Raw genomic sequence first — 26,727 nt, 5'->3', positions numbered from 1 at the left:
CAAAAAAGGCCAAAAATACCATAATAATGCATGTTGAAAAAATGATCGGAAAGGCAAGGTATGGCTAAAAACGTCAAAATATGATATGTCCCAAAAACAGCTGAAAACACCTAAAAATAGCCTAAAACAGTGTATTGAGACACGCTATAGCATAGAATGTTAGCTGAAAACCACATAAAATAGCTAACAACAGAATGCAGAGACAGGCCATAGCTTAGATTGTTGCAAAAACGACCAAAAACACCCTAATATGGCATGTCGAAAATAAGACCCAAAATGCAATATTACAGTATTGCGAAAAATGTTAGAATATGACAAGTCCAAAAATAGCTGAAAAAAGCTGAAAACAGCATAAAATAGAATGTCAAGACAGTCCATAGAATAGAATGTTGCAAAAGCGGCCAAAAACACCCTAATTTCGCATCTGAAAAAAAAACGACCTAAAATGCAATACTATAGTATGGCAACAAATGTCAATGTGTCTCAAAAACAGCTGAAAACCCCATAAAGTAGTTTAAAATAGTGTTTAGAGGCATGCAATCGTATAGCATCTTGTAAAAACGGCCAAAAACATCCTAAGGACTCAAAACAACTTAGAATAGCATGTTGAGTCATGTCATAGCATAGAAAGTTGACAAGAATGTCAAAAACACCATAAAAAAAAGACAAAAAACAACATATTTAAGCATGTCGAGACATGTCATAATATATTAAGTTGAGAAAAACAGCCAAAAACGGTCATACTATAGCATGCAGAAAAATGCCTGTAAAAGACATAGTATAGTATGGCGAAAAATGTCAAATGTTGAAAAAACGGCTGAAAACAAGACATTATAGCAGGTGGAGACATGTCATACTTGTTTGAAAAAACAGTCAAAAACAGCATACAGCATGTCGAAAAAAAGGCTTAAAACGACTTGTCAAAATTGTCAAATTGTGACATGTCGAATAAATGGCTGGAAATGTCATATTATATGTCGACACCTGTCATAGTATACTATGTCCAAAATTAGGCCAAAAACATAATATAGCATGTAGAAAAAACAGCTTAAAATGACATATTATACCTTGTCTAAAAACGTCATAGTACATGTTCAAAAACAGAAAAAACATTTCTGCATGTTGTTCTCAACATTTTTTTGCATGTTGACATACAATAGTATGCCGTCCAAAATGGTCAAAAATGGCATAAAAAAAGTCATAGAACGTCGACCGAAATGTTCCAAAATGGCATAAATACATCATAGTATAGTTTGTTGTCCAAAATGACAAGAAAAAAAAGTCATAGTTTGGTAAGTCCTCCAAAATGGTCCAAAATGGCATAAAAAGGCCATTGTCAAATTTTGACATGTTGAAATGTCAAAATGGAACGTATATATCATAGTATATTGTATATTTGTTTTGGTCATGCCTAACTACCTCTCTTTGTGCTTACCTTCTCTTACAGTTTTCCTGTGTGCAAATGAGGATGTGAAGTCCTGTGTTTTGGTTTGGGTCTGCCTCAGATGGTGTCAACTGTCTTCAGGTTTGAGACTGTGACTGGAGCAGCATCCTATCGGGCTCCTCCAATCAGATGGGTACAGCAGGAGCTCGACATGTGCAGGGCCAGCCAGAATGTTGCAACGCCTTGAAATCTTCCGCTGGCCATTCCTCACCTTATTGTCACACAGAAGAATTTTTGTCAGACACACTTGGTACAAGGAAGCTGTTTAAATTTGGATTTTGTTTTCATTTCTTCTGATTTAATAAAAAACGTGTTTTTGACCAAAAAGATCTGGTATTATGTGGCCTCCTTTTTCACTTTATGAGCTAGATGGTAAAAATTTAGGGAAAAAAAAAGTTTCACTAATAGTACAATGTTGAAAAAATCGTTGTAAATTATATTGTAAAACAGTCATACTTAACGTGTTGAAAAACATTAGGTATAGAAAAAACCCATTTCACTATGTTGGAAAAAAAGCTTATGAATGATATGTAAAAAAAAATAAATAAACTGTAATACATTATGTCAGCATGAAAAAAATTAAAAAAATTAAAAGGAACCAAAACGTATGTCATCCAAAACTGCATGAAAGTCATACCATAGTATGTTTCTCAAAATAGCATAAATAGCCATAGTATAGTATGTCATTCAAAACCACATGAAAAAAAGTCATACTATAGGATGTTGTTCAAAACGGCATGAAATGAGTCATAGTATAGCATGTTGTTAAAAAAGGCATAAAAGTCATACTATAGTTTGTCATACAAAATAGCATTAAAAAATCATAGTATAGTTTGTCATTCAAAATGGTATGAAAAAATTGATAATATAGTATGTTGTTCAAAATGGCAAAAAAAAAGTCATATTATTACACTATGTTGTCCAAAACAGCTTAAGAAAAAGTGATATTATTGTATGTCTTCCAGAATAGCATAAAATAATCATCCGATAGTATGTTGTTCAAAAGGGATTTAAAAAAAAAAAGTCATACTATGGAATGTTGCCCAAAAGGGCATTAAAATGTATGTAGTATGTCATCAAAAATGGCTTAAAATTGTCATAGTATAACAGGTCGTCAAAAATAGCACAAAAATATCATACTATGGTATGTCATCCAAAACTGCATAAAAAAGTCATAGTATAACATGTCGTTCAAAACAGCATAAAAAAGGCATATTATAGTATATTGTCCAAAATACCATCAAAAAGTCAATGTATACTATGTCAATCAAAATGTCATAAAAAAGTCGTACTATATATGTTGTTTAAAATGCCATAAAAAAATCATAGTGTAGTATGTCATCCAAAATAGCATTAAAAAATAATAATACTAGTATTTCGTCCAAATTAGCGTAACAAGCTACAGTAGAGTATGTCTTCCAGAAGGGCACAAAAATGTCATAGTATAGCATGTCATCCAAAATGGCATAACAAAGTCAAAATATTGGATGTCATCCAAAACAGCATAAAAATTTTATAGAATAGTATGTCATCCAAAATGGCATAAAAAGTCATACTATGGTATCTCTTCCAAAACAGCATAAAAATGTCATCTTAAAGGGCATGAAAAAGTCATAGTATAGAATATCCTCCAAAACAGTAAACAAAAGGCAGTATGTCATCCAAAATGGTCAAAAATGGCATAAAAACCTCATCGTAAAGTATGTCATCCAAAATGGCATAAAAAGTCATAGGAAAGTAAGCTGTCCAAGGTAGCATAAAAAAAATTCATGGTATAGTAGTAGTAGTAGTACTAGTAGTAGTATCAATTTTATAAAAAATTGATAAAAGTCATAGTGTAATATATTAAAAAAATGGATTAAAATACTGTGTTAAAATAAACTTTAAAAGTTAGAGTATGGTACTCTAAAAAACCTGAATGGTGTGATTAGAAGATGTCATTGTACAGTGCATCAAAAAAAGGCATGATCTAGTATATTTAAAAAAGTCATTGTATAGCGTTTCAATAAAAGGCAAAATTTAGAATGTTCTATAAAAAGTCAGAATGCTTTTTTGAATTTTTTTTTTAAATTTTAATTCAAAGTTTTATATAAAGAAAAGTATGGTATGTGGAAAAACTACATGGTACAATGTGTGGAAGAAAATGATTATAAGTCAGAATTGCATGTTGACACAAGTCATAGATTGGTATATTGATTAAACTAGTACAGAATGTCAAAAAATCTATTGTATAGTCAACAAAATGCTCACTGTACGCTAAAATGATATAGATAACAAAGCATTTTCTAAACTCACCATTCAGTGACAGAGTAAAATTTACTATTTTGAGAATGTCGGAGCCCCCTCAGTAGACTGATATTGCTTAAAGTTGAGCTGTTGTTGTTTTGTTTGGGGTTTTTTTGGCAATTAGTGTGCTGCGCAGTGTACTTCTGTGGACATTTTGGTCCCAAGATTTGTAGTGGGGTAAACGCTCTTGATTTTTATACAACTCTTCGGTACAAGCAGCTGCAGACATGATACAGCAGAACAGGGAAGGAGTGACTTTGCGCAGAGACTCCAAGAAAATGTTGTCTTCTCTCTTCTGCTGAGAAGTGGTGAATTAACAGCTCACAGCAAGTTAGAAAGATCTCGTCACTGACTTTCTCTAGATATCTAGTGTCTGCAAAAAACCTTGCATATTTGCAATCTGTCCTTAGTGCCACTAGTTTGTTTTTTATATTACACACAAGCCACTGTCACACTGAATGTTAATCAAATTGTATTGAACTGCCAAATTTGATTACACTGGCATCATTCAGAGTTGGGTACAGATGTTATACAGACAGACATACAATCATAAAACACAATTCTTCTGGCCACAGTTAACGCCTGCGCAGAAGCACAAAAGCTAGGTATATGCCATGAAATGCTTTGATATGTTCAACATTAGGGTTTCCCCACACATTCACTGATTTGTGGCTTGTTTCCACAATTAAGTCATCTGCTGCCACGTAGATTTTCTAATACTATTTAAATATATATAGCGTGTTGTTAGTCATTTCACAGGAAGGCGTACTGTTGTCACAGTCGCAGAAACAGTCCATCAGAGGCAGTGAAAGTGAAACAAACTGTTAATCGTGCTTCATTTAAAACATGGCATTCGTGCATTCTTACACTCTTCCTTTTCTCTCATCCATCAATCTGCCCTGACCAGATAAACAAATCAAATTTCCACACTGCGACTTAAACTGCTGCTGAGGAATAAAAATAACTAATAAGAAAAAAAACGGGACACATGCACACTAGATCAAAAAAAGCCTAACCCTTGCTTAGTGAATGTGAATTGTAAAAAATGGTGTTGATGCAGTTCAAAATGGTTGTTTTCTGCCAAGAAACATCTCTTGAGGAGTGGAGTGTTTAATAAATATTGTTACTGTAAAACAAGACTTTTGGGTCTTGGCAGTTTAAGAGTGGCGAAAAAGGTTGTTTTCCTGTATTATCCTTGCCTGTTTCCTTTTATTTACCCCATTCTTCAATCCATTATTTGATTTCTTTAGCTGTTTTTAATTAGGACTTAACTGGATGTTTCAGTATTATAGATGTGGTGTGCTGTATACAGTAAATGTGGAGGGGGGGGGGGGGGGGGGGGTATGGGGGTTATTTATACCACAACTGAAGAAGAATTGTGAAAATTACAGATGACTTGGAGATCAAAATGTATTTGTTCGAAAAATACAAGACAGCAATGGTAAAAATGTTAAGCGTTGGTGTGATTCCATCTTTGTGAGGTCTTTGTGTGGTGCAAAAAAGGTTGTTTGACTTCATAATGAGCACCTAGAATAAAACCTATTACGAGCACAGTTATATCTATGCCACCTTATTCAGCTCTGTTAGAAGTCACACACTCCCCTATCTCTCGAGAACTCTTGTAAACAATCTGTTCATCTCACTCAAGTGAGGGCTCAAGGAAAGCAAATGTACTTTTCCTGAACTGATTTTATACATATGGTTAATTTGATTGACCTTTCAGGGCTTTATGTGAAAAATGTGTTGCATTAGATCATTAGATTTTCAGGTTTGCAGGCATAGTTTGAAAGGCCTTCAAAAGACTGTGACATAGGGCAAGGCAATTTTAAAAATGTTCACAATTTAAAAAAAATTATATCAGGTATTATGGATAATTATCAATCTATAAAAGTCAAGTCATTTTTTCTTTTAAAATTTAAATGCTGACTTTTGCCTTTGGGTTAAAGATGAAGTAATCAAATGGTTAAATGTGGTTTAACAATTTGGGCTATTTGCCAGCTGAACATTTAATAAAGCTTAGGCAGATTCAAACAAGTTATAATTAAAAAACATGGCAATAAATAGACAAATAAATCTTAATTCTGGTCAGGAGCATGTCAAACTCTTTGTGCAGATGGTTTAAAACATTTTGTATGTGTTAGATGACAATATAATTAAAATCGATAGACAAAAATCTCATCCGTGGTTAGTACTTTCTGGTCAAGTTTACCTTACACCTTCACTATTTTTGAGCATACTGTATTTGAGATGGTGATGGTCTATTAGCTTGTCCATATGACAGCACCTCTGGACTCACTCATCAATGACTCACTCATCTGGCCCAATTTTTTTTTCTGCTTATATCAAAGTGTGCTAGTGTAATTTCCTCAGTCAGCACTGAGCTGCTGGGCCCCCTCACCTGGAAAAGTATAATTATATTTGGATACATCTCTGGAGAAGATAGTGAGGACAGACGCCAGGCTATATTCATTTTAATGAAAGGAACGATGCAACTCCTCCCTTACATCAGTGCCTTCTGCACCGGAGGCCACTGATCCCTCCAGTAATTTCTTTACCTCAGCTTTTTGAATATGAATAACGGTATTAATTTTAATAGCACATACTAACATATTCCAAATTAGATTAACCTTTTCGAAATGACCTCTGAATTTACAATTGACAAACTATTTTCTGTTGGTGTCCACAAAAGCGGTTGCATTCATGAATTCTTCTCCAAGTTCTTAAGAACTATAATACAGTCTACTGGCGAAGGAACATCTAACTTAATGCACGATTTTAAAAATTATTGAAAGTGAGACCAAATCCCCAAAAGGAAATCTTCCTTTCACCTCTAGAACAGTGGCACAAAGCGACAGACCTACCGTTTTCTCTCCTCTAAATGAAAATGTCAACATATATAGATATCACGGTGGCTGACTGCACCATGGCACATTAGTTCTCCTTGAAAGGCAATGTCCAATCTGCATAATGTATACTGCCTCCATCTGACTGACAGCATTTTGCTAAATAGATAAAGATTTAATTATTAATCAGGTTTCATGTGTGCTGCAGCATGTTAATAACGCTGAAGGGATAATGCAATGAGCTGGTTGCTTATTTTCTGCACTGTGATGGGACCTATTCAAACTTAGCGTGCCTCAACTCTGTATCTTGTGAAATTAAAAGTGACGTGCATAAGGGAGTCTTTCTGTGTTACATAAAGTAAACACACATTGCAAGCAAATTTCCAGTCATTAAAACAATCTTTTTATAATGTCATTTGTCTTAATGGCGTAGTTCATACCATTAAGACACCTGACCATTCTTGATTAACATTAATTAATTTACATGTTGGATTGGAAAAGACACATGTATTGTGTGTATATTTAAGTTATATTGAGAATCTTTTGTGCCAAAGTGGAGCATCAGAGACTATATTGCACCCGCTGATCCTTGGCCTTTCTTTCTACCACCAAACCCCTTTTGTTGAAATGAACCCTGTTCTTCAGACCTTGACCAATTCAAAACATATAGCTGTGTCTAAGCCACTGTTACATAAATGTTTCTTCTTTTATTCATCCAGGAATAACCAACTCAGTAAAAGTCATCTGTTTCAAGTCCTTTGTGCATGAATCAAATTCAAATCTTTGCTCAACTGCCTGCTGAGGGTTATGCAACTCTTTGCAACATCTTCCTGACAGACAAATCATGAATGAGGTCTCAGACACTCTCGTTTTTTCATCCCCAAGACTACAGAATCAAAACTGAACAAATACTTTTATATTCCCATGTAACAGCGTGCAAACACACTGTGTAATTGTCTTCGCACGACTGCACGTGTCATGCACAAAGACACTTTTAACTTTTGACATTCCATTAAGACACATCTTTTTTTTTGCAACTACCTAACTAACTAACTAACCAACTCTTCTTGATGTAGATACTCATCTACCCGTGTTTTGCTAAAGTTAGCTAACTTAAGCTATGATTATACAATACAGTAATGTGTCTGTGAAGATTGGGCTTGTCACCAAGCCACATATTTTTACCATCCTCAAAATTTGGTTTTCTTCTAAACATAGACAAGCCTAGCACATAGCATACCAAAGTATAACAGCACAGACGAAAGCAGATAGAGGTCCTGGCAGGTAACAAGCTAGCTCAACTGTTATTGGAGCACAGAGTGAAAAGGGATGGGACCTAGGAAGGACTAACTGCTAAGCAAAAATGCCCAAACTTTGCTAGTTCCATGATCTGAAATTTGATAATGTGCTGCTTTTTTGTTTTGTATTATTGTATATTCAACAAATTCTATTTTTAGATGTTTTTGGTTGGAAGTAACAAGCAAGTTTAAGATGTCACGTTGGACTATAGGGTATTGTTATGTGTCACTTTTACATAGACTAAATACAAAGGATTAATTGGATAGTAAAACTAATATACAAAAAAAAAAAGTTCATGTTGGTACAACTTTAATTCATTATCTCTGCGCATCTCTCTTCCATATCCCTCTCTCTACAGGTAGGAGCTACAAATATCTGTTGCTTTCAATTTGCAACTTCAGGTATATAAAGAAAACTGAAGAATATAAAGGATAATTTAAAATAAAAACTACTATGAGCTAGAGGTTATTGTCAAAGTTTTCACCTAAATACTGTAAGCTTGTTATCTGTTAGCATAATATTGCACCCAGCTTTGACATGACAGAGACAGCAAACAGGAGTGCTCTCTTACAACTTACAACAATCCTCTATAACGCCAAGAAAATACAAGCCTCATGCTGCTTTTCAGTGCGAGCCCAACCTTAACCCAACAATAAAAAGCAATTTTTTCGTTCTTTCTTGAAAGAAAAAAAGAAAGAAAACTAGTTTAAAAACTTCAAAGATTGACGCTTAGCATGAAAAGTTATGTTCTCAATAATCTATTAAAACCATGTCTTGCATTGCAGTGGTTCTTTTGTGTACTGTAGGTTGACATCAACTCTACCTTGATATGTAATAGTACTATATTGAGCTTGCAGTAATTATAAATCATTTGCTTCTGGGAATGTTACACAAAAACATTTTTCCCTTGGTGAACTGAACCCATACATAGATGGATGTGGCACTTAGTAACCTTTCCACCTTCATGCCACCCACGGCCCTAATGTTTAATTCAGCAAGCCCTCATTCATACACGATATATGGTTTGTGCGACATCTCTTGGTCTCACGAAAACATGTGCTTTCAAAGCCTTCCAAATTCCTGTATAGTTTGTACATCAAATTGTACCCTTTTTTCTGCATTACATGATAAGTGTGTGTTCAGACTACAAATCAGTTTGATATGACATTCCAAATGACTTCTTGTGTCATTGCTCAGGCATATGGTCTCTCATTATTATCAACAGTTATTTCTCAAAGCAAATGTACTGGCAGCCAGATAGAGGCCATTAAGGACAAATACAAAACTGATGTGCACAGCAGCAATCAGAATGGGCATGTGAGAAATATTTCTCATCAAAGCGAGGAATATCTCTTTTTATTTTTCAGACTTCAAAAGAAATAAATGAGAAATAATTAAATAGCATACTGAGGAAGATCTATTTATCTGTTTCTAAACAATATTATTACAAATAAAGGATTTGTCATTTGAGAATTTCACATTTTTTATATATTATTATTTGCACCACTCACTTGTGTCTGACTAGCTTTTTGTCTTTGTGTTGAATGTATCATGAATGTATTATGTAATAATTATGAAACTGTGCATTTATTTTGTGTATTAACTCAAACTAACATTTTAGTTTCATTGCTCATAAATAATAATGAAATTCAAATTCTTCCACATATTGTAGGGAAGTAGTAGATTTATTTACATCGGTCATCAGTGTAAAAACGTTTTAGCATTTTAAACTAAATGACAGCTGTCGGTCTCCAGACTGGCCGCTGAATGAGTTTATCTTTTACTTTTACTGTCTGACAGGATAAACTCCCTTTCAGCCCTGCATGATTCAGATGAGCTAGAAAGACGAATAGCCAACAATGTATTTAGAATTAGGTTTAACCAGATTTTTGCTGTGTTTTACTAAGTATTAGTAATTGCTCAAGTCCATTGGATGAAACCAGAGGTCCTTTCATCTTTAACACTGAATAAATCCTTAATTCTTTTACATAGTTTTGCCTGACCTATGCTCCTCTCTGGCTGAAAAGGACCTCTAAAAACTTCATATTGTTCATGGATAGCTGAAAAGAATCTCGGTTTTAGAGTTGAGTGGCATTGTGATATTTGAATCAATGTTAAAAAGGAGATGTGCAGAAAGGAAGAGGGAGACTAAAAGGGGCAAAAGGCCATACACTCAACAAAGACCGCCCTGCTGAGTGTTTAATAGATAACCACAGTTTTGCTATGGTATCTGTCACTTGCTCACTCTCAGCATTGCTGCTTTAAATTTAGCTACACAATTGTTCAGTGTTCTTTAAGGCACTAGAAACAAGTCATGAAAACAACACTAATATATCATCCCATTTTAAAATGATGTGGCAAACATATTACCTGTTTACAAATCCAGCAGTTACACAGAGCAGCATAATCATTTATTTGAAATATTTCTGGTGACCTGGTGAATGTAAGACCAATAATCACTTTCTGTTAGCTCTATTTTTGGTCTCTACCAACACCTAAGGGAAATATCTGGCTGGCAAAATGGGTTTTTAAAGCTCTTTCCCTCCGCTTTTTCATGACCGAAAACAACGCTATGAGAGAGTCAACCAAAACAGTTGCACAGCAGATAAATAAGAGGTCAAACTTGCAAGAAATATCAGTGATGCAGGAGCATATCTTGAAACAATGGTTCCTATGAAACTGCCCAAACATTTATTCACATGGTTTATATATCTTACAAATATGCACCATGCTATGTTGCAAATTTGTGCCCCCACTGGCTAGGTTAAGTTTCAGTAAGGAGCCATGATTGGGCGTCATCATATTACATAAAAAGGATGGCATATGACATATGTACCTTGCAAGTTCACTTGGATTTACGTGGGACATAAATTGTGGTCTACAGGGTAAGAGTCATGTGTTTGTTTGATCCATCCATGACCCTGATCTACACAGACTTTGACAATTTTTCCACTACACCTGACGTCCTCCTTTGCTCTTGTGATTTGATGACAGCCTACAACGCGTAGTTGACATGATCAAAGCCTCCTGCCTCAACATTACATGGGTTATATACCAATAACAGTGCATTCCTTTTCATAGATATGAATACTAACAGTGATGGATGATGAAAGGGGCTGCAGATTCAGGTTATAATTTCATTGGTTAATCACTAAGAGCGACCTCTGTCATGCTGTTATTCTATACTTTGTCATTAAAAAATATCACTTTAACAACAGTAGCAATAGAATCCCATCATTACTATGAACATATGGATGACTCAAAATATTTTTAGATCTCTTGAAGTGACTTTATATGCTAAGAAACTGTAGAGGGATATTGTGGATGCCAACATATGCAGGAGTTTAGTAGGTGGATAACTATCAGGCCATCTATTGGACAGAACTATTTTCTGCTTCTATTTCCATTTATGCACAAACATCGTTCCATGTACACAGCCACGTACTATACAGCTTTATAGACTAAAATGCTATTAATGTTCAATATAGATGCATTGTGATGAAAAGCAGGGCTGCAGATGAAAGCTATAATAACCACAGACGCTTTTGCTGTACAAATGACAGACATTTTTATCTCCTGAAGGCACTGAAAATGAAAGTCCTTGGAACGTCTTCTCAAAATAGCGAGATATGTTGCCTTCCTACCAACTTATTGAGAAAAGGGGCCATTTGTTATTACCAGGGACACTGAGAAAAAAATATGTGGTTTGATAATGAAAGTGAATATTGTTCCACAACAACAGAGAAACAAGAAAACTGCATACATGGATGTTTTGATTTGCTTGTTATTTAGGAAACCTTTGGGGTGTTACTCCCAACCACTCACCCCTTGACAATTTGTTCATGCTGATGTGGAGAAGCTAATTAGTGCTTGACTCCTGTGTTAAAATAGCCCTTCAGCACATACACCTGCCTCATGTGCATGCTAAGCTACACTAACTGTTGGATGTGCGCTCATATAGTGAAAGAATACTTTGTGGACCAACAATGCCTTGCAGCCTTCCTTGATGTCACTTCACTGCTATGCAAATGGTATCAACTTTCTCTCTGCCTGCATTTGTCTGTTGAGCATCGTGCTCCCCTCTGCTCTCTGTTTGTGGTTAGAAATTTAAATTTTAATGCAATGCTGTGAGGTATATTAACAATTATGCAAATATATATGCATACATGATAGGATCTTTCCAGCTGTTCCTGAGTGCAGGGGCATGAGTAAAATGTGCTCAGGCAATTTCAGCATGTGCGGCATTGAGGGAAATAAAAGCACTTATAGATGTAATATACTGTACTATAAACCATACTGCACAGGGAATACCAGAGGGTTCGTTATGTTAGGGTCACGTATATAATAAGGTATCCAAGGCTCTATATGCATATACAGTGGTTGCAAGATCCTCAAATGAAAAGAGAGAACAGGACCTATAAAGAAGAATTCTTGATGGAATAAAGGCATATAAATGTATCCTCACGGGTATATTCATTTGTATCGTGAATTTGTCCCACATTTATAAATACATTAATTAACAGCATACAAATATGCTTTGGAATGAAAATTCAATAAAAAACTGTTAAAAAAACAAAACAAGAGTTGTGTCGCATCCAATGAGAAGTAACAATAACAATGACGAGCACTAAAGTTAAGATAGGTACTGCTATCGAGGCTGTGCTACATTGACATTTCTTCTCAGCATCACCCATCATCACTTTGTTTTACTTCTCTCTGCATCACGCTCAAAACTCCAGCAAAACAGGTATTTTGGCATGACTACGCATCAGTGTGGTCTTAAAGTGACTAGATTCTGGGGAGTACATGGGTCTATAATGACTGGTTAAGGAAAATCAAATCCCCTTTCTTTATAGAAATCTGTTACAGAGGACGCAAAGCCAGACTGAAGATGGAAAGTAGGGAGTTGACAATTCTGTCTAATATCAAAAAACAGAGTAGGAGCACATTCATTAGCAAATCCAATAACACACAGTGCTGCAGCTGGCAAACCATTTTATTATAAATTTTATTGTCATTATCAAGTCAATTAATTGGCAATTACTGTGTCTGGCATTGTGACATGAAACACTGGTCTGTAGTTCTTGAAAAAGAAAAAAAAAGGACCAATGAGCGCCCGGGGCGGGACTAATGCTGTTGCCAAGCATTGTTAAGCGGTGCACGGGAACCAATACCTGCTCTAAATGGACAAAAAATCTTCTCAGTGACACCCAACATTTTAGTTTGTTTTAGTTACTTAATGTACTTATACTACCAACACTAATCTTTGTAGTATTTATTTATTCATTTGATATGCCTATCTTTCTCTCCAAAGCCCAAGGTGAAATCTGCACTAGCAACTAGCAATTAGTTTTGCTCAAATCTATTTGATTTATACTGATGTAATAAGATGAAGACAACAAATTCTCACATTTGAGTAGCTAGAACCAGTAAATATTTTGCATTTATCATTTATAAATGGCTGAAATGATTAACAGATCAAAATTGTACTTTTTTTCTTTCAAGGGATTTCTAATTGTTTCAATGTTCTGTATCATGTTCACAGATTTACTGTACTGAATCCCGGAGTTGGAAGGTTGCTGCAGGGTAGAAAGAATACTTTTAATTTGTTTTAAAGTTCAGAGATTTTTTGGGGGGTTGAATCTTATCATTATTATGGCTGTATTTATGAAATTTAGTGAGCCTTAACACAAACCTTACCTGAGCTATGACTACTCTTACTGGAGTTAAAACCGCCCTGGTTCCCACAAAAGCTAATGGCACTTTCCCATTGTATTTAGATTACTGCAGAAAACAAAAGTGGCAAAGTAAAGTTTATCACCAGATATAAAAGGTGTGAAACATTTGATTATAAACAAACTACAGTTAGGTTGCATGACTTTGACATCAATACCACAAGAAGGCTATAAAGCAAAGTTCGGGGTAGTGACGCTCTGTATCCTCATTTAGCCACTTGTTAGCAACTGTCATTTTTAAGACATGTAAAAGCTTCAAAATTTACAAATAGGTCTTATTCTATCTTGTGGAACAAAACATGAAAATATCTTAACCTTGTGTAACCACAAGATCTTATTTCAGGCATCTAACCAAAAACCTGATCGAAAAAACAACAGACTTCAAGACGAGAGAACTGGGAGTTCTGAAATGCTAACTCATTTCCAGGTTTTAGGACTCATTTCTGCACCTCTCTATTGCCAAATACCTAAGTCAGAAAAAATGGCATTTAAGGCTTATTATATCTGCCCCTGAGATTGGTTATGGTTTAACTTTTTTTTGTTGTCTAAATCTACTTGACTTTACTGTGATGCTAGTCGAGCCGACACAGACAGCAACAGCTCATTGTTTCCTATGTATTTCCATTTAGGTTTAGTTGCTATTTCCTAAAAGAAAAAAAATGACTTTCTCAAAGTGAATACAACATCTCTGGAAAGCTATAGCTTCATAACCACAACATATCATCTTTTGTCATATATATATATATATATTTTATTTTAGCTCTATCTTTTTACAGTATGTTTCAGATGTTACTGGAGCCTCGACTGTATAAGCCACATGACAACATGTTGATTCAATGTACTGGCTCTGATGTCTTGTTCAATCAAATGTTAACCTGAGAACACTACTGAAAGCATTGCTCCAAAGCACTTATGCTGTATTACCCCACCAAGGTTTTAGCCTACTGCAGCCTTCCCACCTTATCAAGGTAATCAATTTGCAGCAGCTTGCTCAAAAGATCAATAACTGGTTTAGATGCAAAGTGCCACCTCCCAGTTATGCAGCCTGTATATTTATTTTGACAGTTAATAAAACTGGCAGCTCAGCCACTTTGAGAAAAAAATATATACTGGCTGATCATGAAATGACGTGTCTTCAGTTATGTGCGCCTTCAAATTCTTAACTGTATTGGATGTTACTTTTTTGGAGCTAAACCTTATTTTTACACTGTGTGTGCTGGTAATGATAAACAGTGGAAAATATTTGGGACTTGCCATATATACTAGCAAAGTTAGATTTTTTTATCCACACTAATTTAAAAACTTCAAGACTTCCCTCCTGCAAATTATGTGTCCCTTTTATATGTATACAATTTCAATTTCAGAAGCCAAAAACATCTGCACTGACTTTACACCTCAACAGAGGCTTACGTTTCAACACAGGATGTCCAGACTTAACAGTCTCTGAGTTTCTCTTATAATATCCTGTACTGTGCTGGCTGCAGGCTGCAGGCTGAATGCATTCATACTGAAAGAAAAGGCACATGGTCTTTCTTTGCTCTTGTAAGCTTTTTGCAAATATCTAAATACTGCTTTAAACAACTTAAGTGCACAACATAAAAGCAGTGGTGTACAAAGAACCTAAATCTTTAACATAGGTAAATTTACCAATACAATATAAAATATAAATACACTCCACTAAAAGCAGAGGGCCTGTATTCAAAATCTTACTTAAGTAAAAGTGCATAAGTATTTTCAGCTAAACCATCTTAAAGTATTATATATAAAGGCACTGGTTCCACATAAAAATGCCCAAGAAAGTAAATAAAATCATTTTTGATTTTTTGACTATGATGCAGCAATGCATTGGTAGCATTTAATTTTCATGGCTGGTTAAGGGAGAGCTCCACTTTAAGTGGAATTTCGCATTTTTCTCCCAGTTGTTCCCTGCCTAGGGGTTGGCCCACTTTAAAGGGTCACTTGATAAATTTGGGATCTTGTTTAAAATTATAAAATAAGCATGGTTAAATAAGTTGTATCTTATATTTTACGTTACCTATATCTTATCTTTTTTTGTTGTAAAATAATGGATAATTTTACCTCTCTGGGCCACAATCTGTTTTTTAAATGACATCATTCACAAGAATTTGGAATTTAGGGGCCCCAACTAGCCGCTATTTTTTTTTGTAAGATGTTAACAGCCAAAGTTTAAGTTTAATCTATCACAACATACTGTATTTTTATATAGCCAATAATAATGAATGGTTTAGCTCATTAGTAACAGGTGTATGTGGGGTCTTTATTTAGTCTTCTTGGTTAAACTGTAAAAAGCATAACAACAATGTTTGTGTAGAATAAAACAAAACCTCTATAACATTGTGAATATAGGGAGTCTGATGTAGCTTAGGTATGTACTGTCATTTTTCTTTACAGTTATATTTTTAAATATATATATATATATATATATATATATATATATATATATATATATATATATATATATATATATATATATATTAACAATGTGGCCTTAGGGCTGCAGAAAAGCAACATGATAATCCATAATTGTTGATGTTATATTCTGTACATCTGTATTCTGAACAACATTAAAAACAAGTTTTTATGTAAGACTGCAATATGAACTATAGTCAGTTGTTAATTATGATGAAGCAATGCATCAGTAGCATTTCATTTGTATAGCTGGTTAAGGTCTAGTCTAAAGTATCATAAGACTGGAATATTCAAGTTGAGTACAAGTACCTCAAAATAGTATACTCAAGTACAGTAGAAAATGCACTTTTAAATTTCCTCCAGTATAAAACAGCTCCTCAGATCAGATGGTTTAAAGGTATGATTTTGAGGATTTTACTGTCAGCAGTATACTTTTTCTATCAGCAGAGAAAAAAGTTTAATGCTAAACTAGCTGTGTCTCCCTTTTATTTCTGTGATCAACTGTTCAAGTGGTCTGTGATGATTTTATTCAAGGTCAAATTTATCCGCAGCACAATCTTCCTTTAAAGTGCTTTTCAGAGCGATAAACTTTATGCTTTGGCTTAACTTCATCTTTATTACTAAACTGCAGCTTGCAGATAAATACTTTTTACCGACAATTAACACTTTGATCATAAACAATAAAAAAAAATATGAATAATAAATTACCAATTTACCATCACACCGACCACTATCAGCACTTAAAGTAGTAGAAGTAAGAGGAGCTGGGGTCCATTATAATAAACTGAGCTGAAAATTCATTTTCCTTCCTGTCCATTATATTACTGTGCCAGACCAGGGACAAGCTTCAAAAATTATAAAACCATCACATGTTCTTTTTTCCTCCAAACCTGCCGACTTTCACCAGTGAGTCTAAAACTGGAACACATTCCTGGGCAGCCACATTCAGGTCCTACTCTGAAAGGGACTGGCATATGCAATGTGCCTCAGGGGACTCTCTTTCAGTCTTGGCCATCTCAATAGGTGCAGAACCTGCTTGGCTTTCCACACTGTGCACATATGCACATACACACAGGCATGGCTACAGCAAGAGTGAGTGAAACAATGTTGTTAAGCATTACTTTAATGAAGCGTTGTGTTAAGAGTGCAAGGACCAGCCTCTGGGAAAGTGAGAGAGAAAGAAGAGGGGTTAGGGAGAGATACTTAGAGAGACAGTGAAAAATAGAGTGACGGAGGGATAATGGGTCAAACGAGAGGAAAGACACAAAGCATAGAGAGGATAACTGGGACAGGAAGAGAGAAAAAAGCGACTTCATCATTTGGTTCTGGCTTGTTAGATCACAGATCACATTTTTACCCTGTGAAATAAATTAAACAATTTCCCACAGGATATACAATATCTGCAAAAAAGGTTGTGACATCAGAGTAACCCAAGGAAAACTGATGTCACTGTTCAAGACCACTCCAATTAAGCATTTTGTGGCCTCTCCAAAATACAGCACTACACGTGCCTGTGCGAGCTTAACCTAGAGATAACAATTATTTTCAAACTTGGAGACTATATTAGTGACACATTTCCTTGGGGAGGGAAGTTGGGCTAAGCCCACAGCGAACATTGCTTTGGGACTACCACTACCTCCCAAGATTCAACACTAATGTCCCTTGGTGCACCTCTTCCTCATTTATCATACTATCAAGTGACCCATATACGAGTACTTTTGAAAAGCTCTGAGGATACATCAAGAGAAAAAAACCCAGGGGAATTTCTGCAGCGACGAATGAAAAGGTGTACAGGCTTTACCTTCATTCAAAAATCAAATATTCCAGCATAGTTAGAAAATGGCTCGATGTGATGTTTCACACCACAAATTTAGTGCTAATATTCATTTCTGACATATTTCTCAGCTCTCTAGGTACAGAACGACCTCACTAAAAATGAACAACAAAAACTCTTTTGAAAGCTCTATTGATCCAGTTATTACATCCTGATATGAATTCTGTTGCTAAGCAATAAATGGATAACACATAACTAAACAAATAAATATTAATAACCTAATTACTGTTGAGAGGAAAGCTTGTTGCCTGGCAATTATGTATTTGGCAGAAACAATGACAAAGTTTTAAGCTGGGTAAAGTCAATAAATTCTGCCATGCTGTTGCAAACTTTAAAGCACAGATCTGTAACGTGTTCGCGCTCTGCATCAGTGAGAGCTCAACAGCAAGGATTTTTTGGAAGATTGTGCAGGAGCCTGATGATTATTTGAGGTTATTTAAAACTCAGATTACAACTCAGCTGGCAAAGCGTGATGTTGGGCCGGTGTAAAACTTTCCAAACCGGTTTGATATTAAACTAAACGCTGGACTGGACGAGTATACTGAATTTTACCACGATGTGCCTGCTTGACTAAGCAGCCGCTTCATGTTGCTGGCATTGGCTCAGCATGAACACAGCCTATCAGACACTAAAGCTCAGTTAGTCAGTTTGTAAGGGAACATAATGTTATGTTCTGAGTTTTGTTATTTTGCTTATTACTATTTCAAAACTAGAGGGATTTAGCCCAGTGATGGCTATTGGCACTGGTTGCTGAGTACTTGGTAAGTTGTACAACCTATCAAAATGTCATAATGACAAATGCCTGATCAGAAGCAGGCTTTGCATCATTTTTATTTATTTGTGGCGGGCTGACACAAATTGATTTTCTAGCTCTATTGAAATATATACACCGTGCAGTTATTCACTGCACAGCATAACATACTGTTGTCACACACAGAGCAGCAGAACATCAGGTGAAACTTAACCATTCATTAAACTGGTTCTAAAAGTTTGCATTTACTCACTCTGCACTCTGCTTCTCCTCTCATCCATTAATCTGATCAGCTATGAGCAGATCATTTCATCAATAATCCAGGCTGCAACTTAAACTGCTGCAGAGGGATTAAAAGCAGCTCATGATGAGTGTTGCCTCTGCTGTGTTCACGGACCTGCAAAAACTTCCGAATAAAGAGAGGGCAAAGAATGATACCACCGTCAGCTACCACCACATGTAGAATCAGATTCTGATATGATATGAAGAACAACAAATATATAAAAGGGTATAGAAATATAAAATCTGAATATTAACAACAATTTTATTCTCTTCCTTAATCTATTCTCTAATTTGTTCAGTCTTTCTGGTCTCTCTCGCTTTTACCTTCCATTGGGTATTTTTTATCGTCTACTGTCCTTTTACTGTCTTATAATGTTTGTCCTTTTTTGGTTTTGTTTTAATGTGTTGCATTTTAAGTGAAAACCACTTGAAGCTACATCAGCAAATGTTCGTTTTTCAAAATGGCATCATTTCTGTGATGGATGGATGAAAATGAAAGTCCCTTTAAGAAAGATAAGGGAAAGACTCCGTGAAAGGTTTTAACATACCTTGAATTTCTCTCTCTCTCTCTCTTTTTTTAAAAAAGCTTTGTGTGACAATTAGTCCCCTGTCCTTCACTCCCACCAATCTGTTGAAGGCTTCTGTCTACTGGAGTTGCATCTTTCTGGTGAATATTCTCTGTCCTCCAGAACTGCAGTTCATTTTCTCAAAGCAAGAAGGACATTGGTGCTTTTAATTTCTTCCTTTACATCTTTGGTAAGACTATTTATCCTAACACTGAAGTTATATTATTGTTATTATATTATAATATTGAAATTCTATCATAAACAGACAAACAGGTGCCACCCCCCCCCCCCCCTTGCTTAAACTTTATTCTAATAAACACTGCATTCAAATTTAATACATATCAATATTACCTATGTAGACTGTTTGCTGTGTAGGGAAATGTAAAGACAATCAAGGGATGGTGGCAATCAACCACTACAAAAGCCAGTGGTTTGGGAAGATTAAGAGAAGGTCAGTAAACTGTCAATACCACCAGGGTCATTTAATCACAGTGATGATTTCCTTGCATGAGTTTGAAAATGTAAACATTTGTTGGTGCAGAAGTTGGAGTGGCATTTTGAAAGATGAAATATTTCAATTCAAACTTCAAAACAGCACTGTCAGTGCTTGAATGGTTCAAATCCCCAGACTGTCTGGGAGGATGTGGTAACTCATGCTCCTTCTCCTTGCAGTGACTGTTTATGTATACTGAACATCTGAATACCGTTGATTGGAGAGACTGGATTTTTTTTTTTTGTGGCAATATACAAGAAATTCTATTCTATTCTTCTGCATATTTGTCTTTTTTTGATTTCTTCTAATGCACCATGCATGTGCTCATGTACATTTTAAGTTCAATCATATTTCAGCTTCAGTGTCACAATATACAATGATCCTACACACAGTAGTTTTAAATCAGACAAAGGGACTTATTGCTTGTTACTAATTCCAGAAGTCTCTCTCTCTCTCGGCAAACGTGAGAAAGAAATGGTAGATGGACAGCACTTATGCAGTACTTTTCTACCGTAACTGACAAGGCACCTTACAATTCGCCTCCCATTTACACACACAAACACACACCGGCGACAGAGCTGCCATAGAAGGCGCTGGCTTTTACATCAGAAGCAACTTGAGGTTCATTGATTTTGCCCAAGGACACTTTGAGACATATACACTTGTTGTTGATAGTCCTAAAAATCCAAAATATTTATGTGGTTCCTAAATTAAGGATATGCTGCTTAAACTCAAAAAAACAAAATGCTCCTTGAGTATTATGACATTGTCCCTTTTCATTCCTTTGCAGAGGTGTTATTCTGGTGACCAGTCATTCTGATTTCAGCATAAGAGCACTGATGTTGCTGCACCCTTCTACTCTGAGCGCACTGTCTCTCCTTGAGGGGAAGAAAATATTCAGAGAAAAGATGAGAAGACATGGAGCCCAGCGAGAAATAGCCAAATGATAGTGACCCTGCATGACAAGGGTAATGTGCCCAGAGGCAAAATAAACGAACAGCGCTGCGCCTTCATGGTGACGTTATACCATAAATAATTAAACAGACCATTCTTAAGGAATAAAAGGAGCGTGGAGATGTATCAGGGTCTGTGCTGAGCCTCTCACTCAGCCAGCAGCCATATTCATCACAGCTTCTATAATGATCTTAATAAGCATCACCCAGCATTTGTCTCAAAATAATCAATGTGAATAATCAATGACAATGCTTTAAGGGAAATTTCATTGTCAGATATGTTTGAACTGTTACCATCAATCTAGGATCCTTTTGCATCCAGGAATCATCTTGTGATGAAATGCTGTAAAGTCCTACATTTTCTATACCAAATATCTTTGCTTCCCCTTCTGGCAGTGATTAGGAACTTTTGCCTTCAGGCAAATCACAACAGGTGTGAATAAGCATCTATTTGTTTAAGGACATTTGTCTTTCAACATGTTTCCCAGGTCATTAAATACAGACAATCAGTATATAATATTGACACCAAAGACATCCTTTAGCATCTTTAAAGTCCAGGTAAAGTGATAATTAAAATGTGTTCTGAGTTTGTCACATCACAGAAAAATGTCTTATTAAAAACCTGACCAAATTTGAATGACCAAAGAAATTGGTAAGTATGTAACAGAAATTCTCAAAAACTTGAAAAAATGCACAGTATTCTCTGAGCTGAAACACTGGGGTCGTGTCCGCTGGAGGAGCGGAGGCCACGCCCAATTGCAGGACTATGCTAATGATGCTTCTCATTTTTATACTGCTACATTGTCAGGGGCGGGGTTATGCTGAGTGTAGCTCCATTGCATCATTGAGCTATGGTTTTAGGCCTGCCCAAAAATCTTAAAACAAGAAAATGGTGAGAAAACAGTCAACCGTCTAACTCCACAATTCATTACTATATAGTAAAGGGTCTTTGTAACATGTTTTCAACAATCAGTTTCCGACATTTAGAATGTTTTGAAACAAATCCCTGAATTCACTTTACCTGGACTTTAAAAGAAGAACTGGGCTTTCAGGTAACTCCAATGTAAACCAATCTGCAGCAATTTGTGACACCGAGAGCAACTTTTTAGAAAATATACTAATTTGAAAAAGAATGAAACAGAAAAGGGTTAGAAATGAATATCGCTGTTTCTCGGTTCTAGATTGAATTTTCAGGTTCCACATGTTTACATTGTTTATTCTGGCTGAGTACATGTATTACGGTGATAAAGTACTGGCTTTTTACTCACAACGTTTTATTGTTCTTACTTACAGTAACAAGCACAGTTGTTGTAATCTTGGGTAATTTTTGAGGTATTCAATTACATATGCTACTCAACCAAGTCTTAGAAAAACACATTTATGCTAAATGTTTAATCTGTGACAAAAAGGAAACTACCGGTGTTCACTTTGCAATTACAGTAGTGTATATTTTATTGTTGTCACAATGTTCTAATGCTCGAATGTAATGAATCCACATCAAGTATTATGATATGTGCTTTTTGAAATACTCTTGCATTGGGGAACATCCCTATCTAAGACACAAGAAAAAAAAAACAGGCCTTCCTCAAAATGTTTTCTCAACTTGATGCTTGACCAGTTTCTGATTTGTTGCTGTCTTTGGTCCATCCCTAGAGCTCTGATTAAATTATAGCCAGCAAACCTTGTTGAGAAGAAAACATGAGGCTGCACTGAATTGATGCCCCCATGTCCCCTTTTTCTTTATTGTATATTGCTACAAATATGCTTTCCCACCTTTTCAGGAAATTGCATTTACAATAAGGTTATCAAATAAGTACTTTTTCCTCACAGCCTTGGCAGCAAACCTCTTTTCGCACTCCCTTTTAAAGATCACATCTCAGCTCAGATACAGGATTACTGGTGTAGAATTAGGAGAGGATTAGACATGGGCCGAAAGGGACGAATATGCTCTGTACATTGGCTCAGAACGTTGCTGAGGAATTTGAGATGTGAATTCAGGTTTTTCTCCACTTGTAGCAGTAAGAGTCAATTAAAAGACGTTTCTCTCATACTTCTTTAAAGTAATTATCTCGAGGTGAGATCTTACTTAGTGGCACAATAGGCAGCATAGTGTACAGTGGATATTAACTGAAAGGACTTGGAACGAGTGACTTGTTTAACAGCTCAGTAGAAACACTTTGTCTTTCTGACATAGCAGTTATCAGAATACAGGAAAGGTTTGACATTCCTGAAATTCAGAGAACCGAAACAGTGTTTTGTTTTTTTTTTTTCGCATGCATTATCCACCTGGTCCTGCCCTATTCTGCTTTGATTGGCTAGTGCTCATTACCTTGAATGCATAATAACTCACTATGAATGCCCTTATAATGCATTATAGATGTGGTCTTCATAGAAAGTGTTACCATCTATTTTCATACGTAAAGGCAATATAAATGAGCTTTAACAGGACGTCTTGATTGGACATTCAAACGACATTTATGCAATGTCTCAGTCATTGCTGGATTAGTATGCTTTCATGAGGTAGCTGAATTTTGTTTTTTTACTTTGATAGACCCAGGCTAGCTGTTATCCCCTGCTTCCAGTTTTTATGCTGAGCTAAGCTAAACGCCTCCTGGCAGCTCAATACTTGACACATAAACATGAGAGTGGTAGCCTATTAATCTTCTCAACTAAGTCTCTGCAAGGAAATAAAGAAGTAAAAATATCTAAAATGCCAAATTATCCCCTTAAAAGTTGTATTTCTTCACGTGCTCCTTGATTACGTATATAAAATGATGGAAAAGTAAATCAGAAGCTGTCATAACCTGACATACATTTGTATATGTAGAACGCAAGCTTGCCAGTGTGACCTGTGTCTAGTTGACGAGGGCATACAGAGGGCTCCTTGTAAGATAGTATTTCGTCTTTCAGTCATGCACCTCTTTGAAGCCCCCCAGGCCTAGAAGGCCAGGAGGGGGATCAAAGCTAGCAACAGAATAATTTGTCCAGTGTGCCTGTCAGTTTTAAGAAGATCTAAGCCATTTCATCTACAAACAAAACACAACAAAGGTAACACAGAGCAGAAAAAATGCTATAATGAAAAAAAGTGACATGCCTCTCACTCTAGCCTTTAATCAGATATTTCTGTTGCCACCGGACATTAATGTCAGTGTTCTGCAATCCTGCAGTGGTGCATGGAGATTCATAGAGGGGGGTAATTACTTGAGAGAGCTTTCAAGCTGTTTTCCTCCTGTCATATACAGTTACGTGATTTTTCATTTATTTCTTTATGTGTGCCATAATTAAACACATGGTCATCACTTTGCAATATGCTATAAAATGCTTTATCTGAGGCTGCTGTTAGTTTAGCAGCCCATTTTGAATTGATGATTATTAATTGTTTATGGATGCAGGGGGCGGGGGGGGTGAACTGCGGGAAGTAAGCATCTTATATTGGTTGTCACATTTGAGTGCATGTAGACTTCATATCTGTTGTGCTTCAATGATTACTCATTAACATCCATTTATCATTTAATGTCAGGCTCATTTATTCACTCCTAGATTACATACACGGCCTCAGAGCATGCTGCTAGTGCATGTTAATGGTTGTGCTGTTGCCACTGGAAGCTGTGGTTTTAAGGGGCAACATTTCTCCAAATGCCTCTCAGGTGAAAGTTAATGATGGTGTTGCTGTTAGTGTGTGTGGTATAAGCATTACCACAAGCACCGTAACTGAGCCTTGCCTCACAATAAGCTTTTTTCCACTCTTTGTTTTTTTCCGCCTACCCATAGTTCATTTTTACAGTTAATATTTCATTATCAAGTCACACATTTATCTGGAGATTAAGTAACCTGAGCACTACTGTTACTAGAAAAGAACATATTATTACATATTTTCAGTAAATGTAATTTCTGACATTTCTAGAGCAAAGCATGGTAAAATACTTCCATTTCTAATGTTTCATTGAAAAATAATGACTGGGACATGTCTTGTAAACTGTCAGAAAAAGTATGCATCAGTAGATGATGCCACAATTATTTGAAGGAGATGGAACTACAGGTGTGCGTGCAACGTTTTCTCATACGATCATATGCTTTTCTAGGAATTAGCACCTCAGGAATGACGTTACATACTTTACGTTAAGTTAGGTTAGGTTAGGTTAGATTTGGTTAGGTTAGGTTGAGGCGAGTCAGGGTATTATGATTAGGTTAGGGCTGAAAACGACTCAGAATTATGTCAGTGTAATTGGATTTGGCTTTTCAATACGAGTATTCAACAATTAATTTTGTTTTCCATATGAAGTTTTAAAGTTTGAAAATGCTCCAGGGGAAGTTCAGTGTAACAGCAGCATTCACATAATACAGGAAACAATCGAACAATGCCAACGACAGATTGCAAACGTGCAACATTTCTTGCCAACACTAGATATAGAACTAAAGCCAGACAGTGTATTAACTTGCTGTGAGCTGTAACCTCAGCACTGCTATGCAGAAGAGCAGTCTTCTTCTCCCTCCATGCCAAGTATCTCCTCCATGCTGCAGCTGCTTCAATCAAAGAGTAACATGAAAGTCAAGAGCACTCACTCTGAAGCAAAATCTGGAGACCAAAACATCCCCAGAAGTACACTGCGCAGCACAATGACAAGCGAAAACAAAAAATGACTGCTCAACTTGAAACAGTCTCAGTGGACTTAGAGTGTCAGAATGATAATTTGAATCTCTGACTCTTAAGGGGCAGCCCTAGGTTAGGTTTAAGAAATGAAACATGGCAGGAACATACCTTAAAATGCCTCACAGTTCACGTGGTTTCAAACACCAGTCACCTGGGGAAAGTCTGGGAGATGGTGGTTCGGTGGAGGGAGGGTGTTCCTGTATGTTTGATCCTTCCATCGCCTGCAAGCAGCACCTGCATGCAAAGAATAAACAAACAGCCCTCTTCAGTAAAATAAACAGCAAGAACGAAAAGATGACAACGAACATACAGTATATAACAGACCTAATAAGCAACTTGAATTAACAATTCATGTCTGAAATGGAGCAGGAAGATGAAATGTGCTTGTCTATACTAATCCATATTCAATAAAATCCAACTATCAGTGTCCCAACAACTTAGTCACTATGTTCATCTTTTTCATATATTATCAACAACCTCACCCAATCAAAAATGTGAAAAAGAAAAAAAATATGAATTTAAAAAAAAAACTAATAGCATTTCTGTAAGCGTGCTCAGCATTCCCTTTCCTCATTTCTACATCTTACAGCAGTTCTTTGTTTGGATATTTAATATTGTCTGATATTTTTACTTTGTTTGACTTCTTCCTCCAATCCGTTCCATTAAAAAAATCACCCCACAAATTGCTATGCACATGTAACTTGTGTCATGTTTCGTGTTCCTACTGCCTCAAAGTTGCCCAAAAAAAAATAATTGATTGCAGATTTTATGTATTACTCAAACATGTAATTACTTGTATTTTTTTTCAGATTATGGGCCACATTATTAAAAAAATACTGCTACTATAAAAAAAATTATTTTAAGTGAATCTGCAAGATCTGAATTTGAAAAAATGTCAATACATGAAATTTTTTTCTCCTTATTATACTAGTTGTTCTGTTAAAAAATACAAAAGCTCATTCTGTCAGAAAGCCTCGCTTTCATATTGGCACGTTTGAGTTTTTCTTGCCCATGCCTCATAAAAAAATTGATCTGCACATCATGATTTATGGAGCAGCAACTGATAATTTATTGGTTAATTAGTTACAGCATTTTTATGTGAGGGCCCTGATTTAATTATGTCTCTTCACTGTAGAGCTGCACGGAGATAAAAATTCCCC

Source organism: Plectropomus leopardus, chromosome 4 (genome assembly GCF_008729295.1).
Source record: "Plectropomus leopardus isolate mb chromosome 4, YSFRI_Pleo_2.0, whole genome shotgun sequence".
NCBI classification, from domain to species: domain Eukaryota; kingdom Metazoa; phylum Chordata; class Actinopteri; order Perciformes; family Serranidae; genus Plectropomus; species Plectropomus leopardus.
This window is presented reverse-complemented; position numbering follows the sequence as displayed.